Source organism: Nansenia antarctica (genome assembly GCF_963989245.1).
Source record: "Nansenia antarctica genome assembly, chromosome: 3".
NCBI lineage: Eukaryota > Metazoa > Chordata > Actinopteri > Argentiniformes > Microstomatidae > Nansenia > Nansenia antarctica.
The window spans coordinates 75,265,592-75,275,591 of NC_137688.1; positions in this window are offsets into that span (position 1 = coordinate 75,265,592).

Genomic DNA, 10,000 nt, shown 5'->3' on the forward strand with positions numbered 1-10,000 from the left:
TAAGAATCGTGCTAGAGGCTTGCCGTGTCCGAGCCGCCTGTCCGTGAAGCGCTCCCACAATGCACCACTCCTCAGTTGGACTAATTGGAGTGTGTGGTCGGTAACATTGCTCTTTATTTCATTCTCTTCCTCTTCCTCCCCTCTCTCTCTCTCGCCTTCCTTCCCTTATCTCTGTCCCTCCCCTCTCCTCATCTTTCTCCCCTCTCTCCCTCTCCTCCCCTTTGTCTCTTTTCTCCCTCCCCCTCACTCCCACACTCCTCCTCCTTCTATCTCCCCTCTCTCCCCCCTTTCCACTCCTCTCTGTCCTCCCCCTCTCTCTTTCTCCCTCTCCTTCCCTTTGTCTCTCTTCTCCCCCCCCCCACCCCATTACTCCTGCTCCATGTCTGTATCTCTCTCCCCTTTCTGTGTCCCCCCCCCATCCTCTCCCTCTCTCTCTCTCTGTCCTAGGTGGGGGGCCAGTGTGAGTGTAAGCAGCGTGTGTCTGGCCGGCGGTGTGAGGAGTGTGAGGGGGGGTCGTACGGCCTAGACCAGGGCTGTCTGCCGTGTGACTGCAGCACCAGGGGGACCGGGGGGGGCAGGGGGGGCCACCTCACCTGTCACCAACACTCTGGACAGTGCCCCTGTCAGCCCAACGTCCTAGGTAGGTACCACAACACATCCACCTGATACACCCCTCTCTCTCTCTCTCTCTCCTCTCTCTCTGTCTCTCTCTCTCTCTCTCTCCCTTTCTCTCGTTCTCTCCTATTCTCTCTCTCTCTTCCTCTCCTCCTCCTCTCACTCACCATCCCTCCCTCCCTCTTCCTCTTTTATTTCCCTTGCATTCTCTCTCTCTCTCCCTAGCCTTCTCTCTCTCTCTCTCTCTCTCTCTCCCTCGCCTTCTCTCTCTCTCTCTCTCCGTCTCCCATCCCTCCTTCTGTCAGGTACTCAGAACAGAACAGAAGTAGACACGTCGGTGGTTAAACAGTGTTGATGTGACGAAAAAAAACAACATTGACTTTTCTTTTTATTTTCTTCTTCTTTTTTTTTAATGAATTCCCCTTTGGTTAGATTCTGATTCATGTAAGTGAAGAACACGTTCTCTTCATAACTACTACATGGACCATCGCCCCCCCGCACGTATGTAATCAACTTGATAAAACAAATTCACTCGAGCACTCCAAAACATTCCTTCCTCTTTCACTCCTGGCGAAGGTACAGGTTTTATTCCTGCCGCTTTTTTTCTCTCCAGTTTCTCCTGAAACCCACCAGCACCACTGTAGCTGCAGCCAACCGGGTTCCCTGTGAGCCTCTCCCAGCAGCCTCCCCAGCTCCTTTGTGATAAATCTGTTAAATTTCTCCCCCGTGTGTCTTTGAAGCATCTCCTATGAAATGCAAAGCGAGCGCTACTCACCTCACGCGGTGGCGTTTATTGCCTAAGCCTGAATATCAAGGGCCAGCTAATGTTAATTCTCTAATTCAACGCCAAGTTGATTATAATAAACTGCCTCTTGCCCCTGCTCGTATTTTTCGTCCACGGTTTCTTACAAGGCCCACTTTTGTGTGTGTGTGTGTGTGTGTGTGTGTGTGTGTGTGTGTGTGTATGTGTGTGTGTGTGTGTGTGTGTGTGTGTGTGTGTGTGTATGTGTGTGTGTGTGTGTGTGTGTGTGTGTGTGCGTGTGTGTGTGTGTGTGTGTGTGTGTTTGCGTGTGTTGCTCCCACAGGTATTTTTTCCAGAAATTAGATTTGATTATGGCAATTTTTACCGGCAGCCTATTTGAGCACAGCGGCCACGGCTTCATAAGGACAAAATGTATCAAGTGGTCAAAGTGCAGTGTGTTCATAATACGCTTTGAAATGGTGATATATGGCAGTGTTACACAGCTGGCTGCTGATGAAGTGAACACCGTGCAGGGGGGGGGGGGCTGGTGCACGGGGGGGGCGGGCGTCTCCCAATACATCCATACACTACAAACGCACGCACGCACACACACGTGTACTCATGCACACATACTCATGCACACAAACACACACAGTACATACACACTCATGCACACAAACACACACAGTACGTACACACAGACACACACACACACCACACAGTACATGCACACACAGTACGTACACACTCACACACACACCGCACAGTACATGCACACACAATACGTACACATTCCCACACACACGCATGTACACTCACACGCACACACACCACACAGTACACGCACACACAGTACGTACACACAGTACGTACACACTCACACCCACACACACCCACACGCACACACACCACCACAGTACATGCACACACAATACGTACACATTCACACACGCACATACACCCACACGCACACACACCGCACAGTACATGCACACACAATGCGTCCACACACACTAAACACACCCACACACACACACTCTCATTTACCTCTGATTTAATAGTAAACAGAACACCTGACCTAGATAGAGGTCTCATTACTCTTATTTAATAGTAAGAATGTAGAACCACTTCATTTGTATGTTCCACTTTGTCTCTGTCAGTCAGAGTGGATTATCTCTGGGCTGTAATGCTCTCTGGCTGCTGTGCATAGAGCACCACTCCAGACCAGACCTGCATTACCATATAACATCATATATAACACAATATACAACATTATGGATGACGTGGCACGGGAACACAACATTGTCTTTTACAAACTTGTTTTATTTTATTTTCCGAGTTCGTTTGGCAAACTTCTGAGGTTGGTCTGAGGTTCTGGACTGCACTTATATAGCGCCTTTATCCAAAGCGCTTTACAACGGCCTCAAATTCACCCACTCACACACACATTCACACACCAATGGCGGCAAACTACCATGCAAGGCGCCGGCCCGCTCACTGGGAGCAATTTGGGGTTCAGTGTCTTGCCCAAGGACACTTCGACATGTGGCCAGCCAGGGCTCGAACCGCCAGTCTGCCCTGCGTGCGATTTTATCGCAGGACAACATTCGATTGCAATGCACACGACGTGCGATGCGATTTTGTCGCACCACAAAATTCGATTCTCAACTCACACCATTGAAGTCTATGATAAAATCTCATCCCAACCAGTTGAAGTTTCCCAATTGTCCCATTGTGACGCAATCCGTCGCACCACAACATTTGACAGTGCGACAAAATCGCACGCCGTGTGCTTTGTCCCATTCAAAACAAATGGAATCGAATTTTCGCGCGCCGTGTGCATTGGCCTTTTAAAACAAAACGTCACCCTTTAAAACAAAACATCACCCTTTTAAAACAAAACATCACCCCTTTAAAACAAAAACATCACCCTTTAAAACAAAACATCACCCTTTAAAACAAAACATCACCCTTTAAAACAAAACATCACCCCTTTAAAACAAAACATCACCCTTTAAAACAAAACATCACCCTTTAAAACAAAACATCACCCCTTTAAAACAAAACATCACCCTTTAAAACAAAACATCACCCTTTAAAACAAAACATCACCCTTTAAAAGAAAACATCACCCCTTTAAAACAAAACATCACCCTTTAAAAGAAAACATCACCCTTTAAAACAAAACATCACCCCTTTAAAACAAAACATCACCCTTTAAAAACAAAACATCACCCTTTAAAACAAAACATCACCCTTTAAAACAAAACATCACCCCTTTAAAACAAAACATCACCCCTTTAAAACAAAACATCACCCTTTAAAACAAAACATCACCCTTTAAAACAAAAACATCACCCTTTAAAACAAAACATCACCCTTTAAAACAAAACATCACCCTTTAAAAACAAAAACATCACCCTTTTAAAACAAAACATCACCCTTTTAAAACAAAACATCACCCGTTTAAAACAAAACATCACCCTTTTAAAACAAAACATCACCCGTTTAAAACAAAACATCACCCTTTAAAACAAAACATCACCCTTTAAAACAAAAAGGACCCAGTGGGCATGGCTGCTGTGATGTCATCTCACTACCAGCTTACGTTATCAATAAGAAGCATAATAAGCTACTACTCTAGCACATAGACATCACCTAATAACACACACACTCACACACACACACTGCACAGTAACACGGCAGTGGTGGTATACAGTATATCACAGCGTCGTTAGCGCCGTATCCATCACAGTGTCACATCGTACGTTTAACACACTTCCTACAAGCAGGCCTTGAAATATGGGCCGGCAGAAATGCATTAATATCTATAAATTCATTAGAGTGGTGGAGGGCCAGTTGGGTGGGAGTGGCGTGGAAATGCCAAGTGTCTCCAGCGCGGGGTAGCGGCGGCTCTAAACGGCGCTGCCCCGGGGCGGCCATGGCAACATTAGGGATAGATTGCCTGTCAGGGAATACGTATGGCATATTCAAATATAACTGCCGCCCGTGCATATTTAAAAAAAAAAAAGAAGAAAAAAAAGAACGGGGGCCCTGGTATGTGTGATGTGAATCCGCGTCGACTTCCCCCACTTATAGGGAGTTTGAAACGAGCGGTAATTCACTGTTATTTTTTTATCTCTCCCTCTCTCCGTCTCTCTCTCCCCTCCCTCCCTCTCTCCCCCCTCCTTCCCTGTCTCTCCCTTTCTTGTACTTTCTAATTTATTTATTTTTCTCTCTCAGTGAAATTAAGTGGTCTGCCTGAGGGAGGGTGATCCATCATGCAGAGAGGACCTGGCCTAATGATGGTGTTCTTCTGATTTCACACACACACACACACACACACACACACACACACATACACACATACACACACACACACATACACACACACACACACGCACACACACACGCGCGCACTCGCACGCACACACACGGGCACACACGGGCACGCACGTACACACATACACACACACATGCTCGCACACACACGCTCGCACACATACAGGCACACGCACACATACGTGCAAATACATACGCACACACACAGACACAGACACACTCATATTTCGCCTGGTTACTTATTTGTCTATTTAGCTGTGTTTTTTCCGTTGGGGGGAGATGTAATGACTGGTTCATACAGGCCAGACTGAGGTAACCCAAACCTAACACTGACCCTGACCCTAACTCTAACCCTAACCCTGACCATAACCATAACTCTGACCATAACCCTAACCCTAACCCTGACTCTGACCCTGACCCTCACCATAACCCTGACCATAACCATAACTCTGACCATAACCCTGACCCTAACCCTAACCCACAGGCTGGGGTAATGTGTTCAGGCCATTCTGAGGTAATGTGTTCAGGCCATTCTGAGGTAATGTGTTCAGGCCATTCTGAGGTAATCCACCCTAACCCTAACCCCAACCCTGACCCTGACCCTAGCCCTAACCCTAACCACCCTAGCCCTAACCCTAACCCTAACCACCCTAGCCCTAACCCCAACCCTGACCCTAGCCCTAACCCTAACCACCCTAGCCCTAACCCTAACCCCAACCCTGACCCTAGCCCTAACCCTAACCCTAACCCCCCTAGCCCTAACCCCAACCCCTAACCCCAACCCTGACCCTAGCCCTAAGCCTAACCCTAACCACCCTAGCCCTAACCCTAACCCCAACCCTGACCCTAGCCCTAACCCTAACCCTAACCACCCTAGCCCTAACCCTAACCCCAACCCTGACCCTAGCCCTAACCCTAACCCCCCTAGCCCTAACCCCAACCCTGACCCTAGCCCTAAGCCTAACCCTAACCACCCTAGCCCTAACCCTAACCCCAACCCTGACCCTGAACCTAACCCACAGGCTGGGGTAATGTGTTCAGGCCATTCTGAGGTAATGTGTTCAGGCCATTCTGAGGTAATCCACCCTAGCCCTAACCCTAACCCCAACCCTGACCCTGACCCTAGCCCTAACCCTAACCCTAACCACCCTAGCCCTAACCCCAACCCTGACCCTAGCCCTAACTCTAACCCTAACCACCCTAGCCCTAACCCCAACCCTGACCCTAGCCCTAACCCTAACCCTAACCACCCTAGCCCTAACCCTAACCCCAACCATGACCCTAGCCCTAACCCTAACCCTAACCCCCCTAACCCCTAACCCCAACCCTGACCCTAAGCCTAACCCTAACCACCCTAGCCCTAACCCTAACCCCAACCCTGACCCTAGCCCTAACCCTAACCCTAACCACCCTAGCCCTAACCCCAACCCTGACCCTAGCCCTAACCCTAACCCCCCTAGCCCTAACCCTAACCCCAACCCTAGCCCTAGCCCTAAGCTTAACCCTAACCACCCTAGCCCTAACCCAAACCCTGACCCTGACCCTAGCCCTAACCCTAACCCCCGTAGCCCTAACCCCTAACCCCAACCCTGACCCTAGCCCTAAGCCTAACCCCAACACTAACCCCTAACCCTAACCCCTTTCCTAACCTTAACCTTAACCCCTTTCCTACCTCCTAAGCCTAACCCTACCCCTAAACAGGACAAGAGGGAGTGTACACCCCTGTGTTGTTTTGTATTTGTTGTGTTGTATTGGATGTATTTTATGTGTGTTAAAACAGTTCTTTGGGTTTTTTTACCGGAAAAATACCAACACCTAGTGCCAGTGCAATTTCCTTTCCTTCATTAGGAAAAGGAACAAATATGTGTTCCCAACCTAACCCTGACCCTGACCATAACCCCAACCCTGACCCTGACCATGACCATGACCCTAACCCTGACCCTGACCCTAACCCACAGGCTGGGGTAATGTGTTCAGGCAATTCTGAGGTCATGTGTTCAGGCCATTCTGAGGTAATGTGGTCAGGCGATTCTGAGGTAATGTGTTCAGGCTGAGGTAATGTGTTCAGGCCATTCTGAGGTAATGTGTTCAGGCGATTCTGAGGTAATGTGTTCAGGCTGAGGTAATGTGTTCAGGCCATTCTGAGGTAATGTGTTCAGGCGATTCTGAGGTAATGTGTTCAGGCTGAGGTAATGTGTTCAGGCCATTCTGAGGTAATGTGTTCAGGACATTCTGAGGTAATGTGTTCAGGCCATTCTGAGGTAATGTGTTCAGGCGATTCTGAGGTAATGTGGTCAGGCCATTCTGAGGTAATGTGTTCAGGTGATTCTGAGGTAATGTGGTCAGGCCATTCTGAGGTAATGTGTTCAGGCCATTCTGAGGTAATGTGGTCAGGCCATTCTGAGGTAATGTGTTCAGGCGATTCTGAGGTAATGTGGTCAGGCCATTCTGAGGTAATGTGTTCAGGTCATTCTGAGGTAATGTGTTCAGGCCATTCTGAGGTAATGTGTTCAGGCCATTCTGAGGTAATGTGTTCAGGCCATTCTGAGGTCATGTGTTCAGGCCATTCTGAGGTAATGTGTTCAGGTCATTCTGAGGTAATGTGTTCAGGCCATTCTGAGGTAATGTGTTCAGGGTGAGGTAATGTGTTCAGGCCATTCTGAGGTAATGTGTTCAGGTCATTCTGAGGTAATGTGTTCAGGCTGAGGTAATGTGTTCAGGCCATTCTGAGGTAATGTGTTCAGGACATTCTGAGGTAATGTGTTCAGGCCATTCTGAGGTAATGTGTTCAGGCTGAGGTAATGTGTTCAGGTCATTCTGAGGTAATGTGTTCAGGCCATTCTGAGGTAATGTGTTCAGGTCATTCTGAGGTAATGTGTTCAGGGTGTGGGAGCTGGGAGACTGGGTCAGGGAGATTCATGGATCTATACGGAGGTGCAGCAGAATGCCAAAGCAGCGGTCGTCCAGGTCCTTTAACGAGGCCGTATTTCACCTGGAGGAGGAGAGGAGGAGAGGAGGAGGGGAGGAGGCCTGGGGGGTTTATGGCTGAACGAGGGGTTCAGCGCTCCCTAACTCAGCCCGAGTTAGTTACACTCCCTCTTGTCCTGTGCTGTAAGACTAACACACACACACACACACACACTCACACACACACACACACACACACACACACACCACACACACACTGTAGCGGTGAGGGTGGAGGTGAGGGTAGGTGGGTGGGTGCTGCGTTTCGTGCTGTAGTTATGTAACAGGTCTTGACTGGACCGTGAGACTGCTGTTGCATTTGTTCGTTTTCAGCTTTTTTTTTTTGCAGTGTGAAACCTTAAATCTGTTCCTCTTTTTTTATTGTGCACTCTCTCTCTCTCTCTCTCGCTCTCTCTCTCGCTCTCTCCCTCTCTCTCTCTCTCTCTCTCTCTCTCTCCCCTTCTCTCTCTCTCTCTCTCTCTCTCTCTCTCTCTCTCTCTCTCTTTCTGTCTCTCACTCTCTCTCTCTCTCTCTCTCACTCTCTCTCTATCTCACTCTACCCCCTCTCTCTCTCACTCTCTCTCGCTCTCTTTCTCTCTCTCCCCCCCTCTCTCTCCCCCTCTCTCTCTTCCCCTCTCTCTCTCCCCCTCTTTCTCTCTCTGCCTCTCTCTCACTCTCTCTCTCACAGCAAAGCCACACACACACACAAACACACACACAAAAAAAAAGTCATTCTTAAATCCTCTTTCTTTGTCCGTCCCCCCCCCGCAGGTCGTACCTGCGACCGTTGTGACTACGGGTACAAGTGGCTGAACGCGTCCTGGGCCGGGGGGGGCTGTGAGCCGTGTGCGTGCGACCCTGTGGGCTCCACGGGGCAGTTCTGTGAGCCCGTGGGGGGGCAGTGTGACTGCCGGCCCGGGGTGGGGGGGCCGCGCTGCGACGCCTGTGAGAGGGGGCTCTACGGCCTGGGCCTGGGGGAGGGGGGGGCCGGGGGGGGCACGCCCACCTGCACCCCCTGTCTCTGCTCCCCTGACGGTACCCAGCCGGGGACCGTCTGCCACTCGCACACGGGACAGTGTGTGTGTAAGGTCAGTGTGTGTGTGTGTAAGGTCAGTGTGTGTGTGTGTGTAAGGTCAGTGTGTGTGTGTGTGTAAGGTCAGTGTGTGTGTGTGTGTGTAAGGTCAGTGTGTGTGTATGTGTATGGTCAGTGTGTGTGTATGTGTAAGGTCAGTGTGTGTGTGTGTGTGTAAGGTGTGTGTGTGTGTGTGTGTGTAAGGTCAGTGTGTGTGTGTGTAAGGTCAGTGTGTGTGTGTCTGTGTGTCTGTGTGTGTGTGTGTGTGTGTGTGCCAAATGTTTGTTTGGCAATTAGCAGACGCCTTATTCCAAAGCGACTTACAATCGATACATTTGACTAAGCAAGTGAATCATCAATCCACCAGTCGTAGCAGGAAGAGTAATCTAGCTCAGGCCAGGGGCCATTGGCAGTCGTTGTGAAAACGTTTTTTTTTTTTTTTTAAACATGTTCATAGACACTGGAGACAGTACAAGGGGGGCAGTAGAAGTCTTAGGAGACACAGTGTAGGGGAAACGCAGGTGTCTCAGGAGACGCAGTGCTGGTGGGTGGTAATGTCTTAGGAGGCTGTGTGTGTGTAAGGTGTGTGTGTGTGTGTATGTGTGTCTAACGCACTTTCACGTCTCGTCTCTCCGTATCCCAGGAACACGCCGAGGGCCGCCGCTGTGACGCCTGTCGCCACGGTTACCACAGCCTGCAGCGGGCCAACTCCCTGGGCTGCCTGCCCTGCCTCTGCCACGCCCAGGGCACGGCGGGGGGGGGCGGGGGGGCCGCGTGCCACGCCCAGACAGCCCAGTGTCCCTGCAGGGAGGGGGTGGCAGGGCTGCACTGCTCCCGCTGCGACCACGACTACAACCTCACCTCTGAGGGGTCCGGGGGTCCGGGGGGGGCCCAGGGGGGGTCGGGTGGGTCACTGGGGTGTGTGGCGTGCGGGTGTGACCCCGGGGGCACGGTGGGGGGGACGGTATGTGACGCAGCCACCGGGCAGTGCGTCTGTCAGCCCAGGAGACACGGACGGGACTGTGGAGGCTGTCGGCCAGGTGGGTGTGTGTGTGTGTGTGGGGGGGGGGGGGGGGGGGGGGGGGGGGCTGGGGGCACTGGTGAACCCCACTGCACTCAAAGGGCTTTCACACCACCAAGGAACCATTCCGGTTCACGAACCAATTCTGGAACCGGCCGGTATGAACTGGTATGAACCCTGATGGTTCTGGTTACACTGGTATGAACCCTGATGGTTCTGGTTGCACTGGTAGGAACCCTGA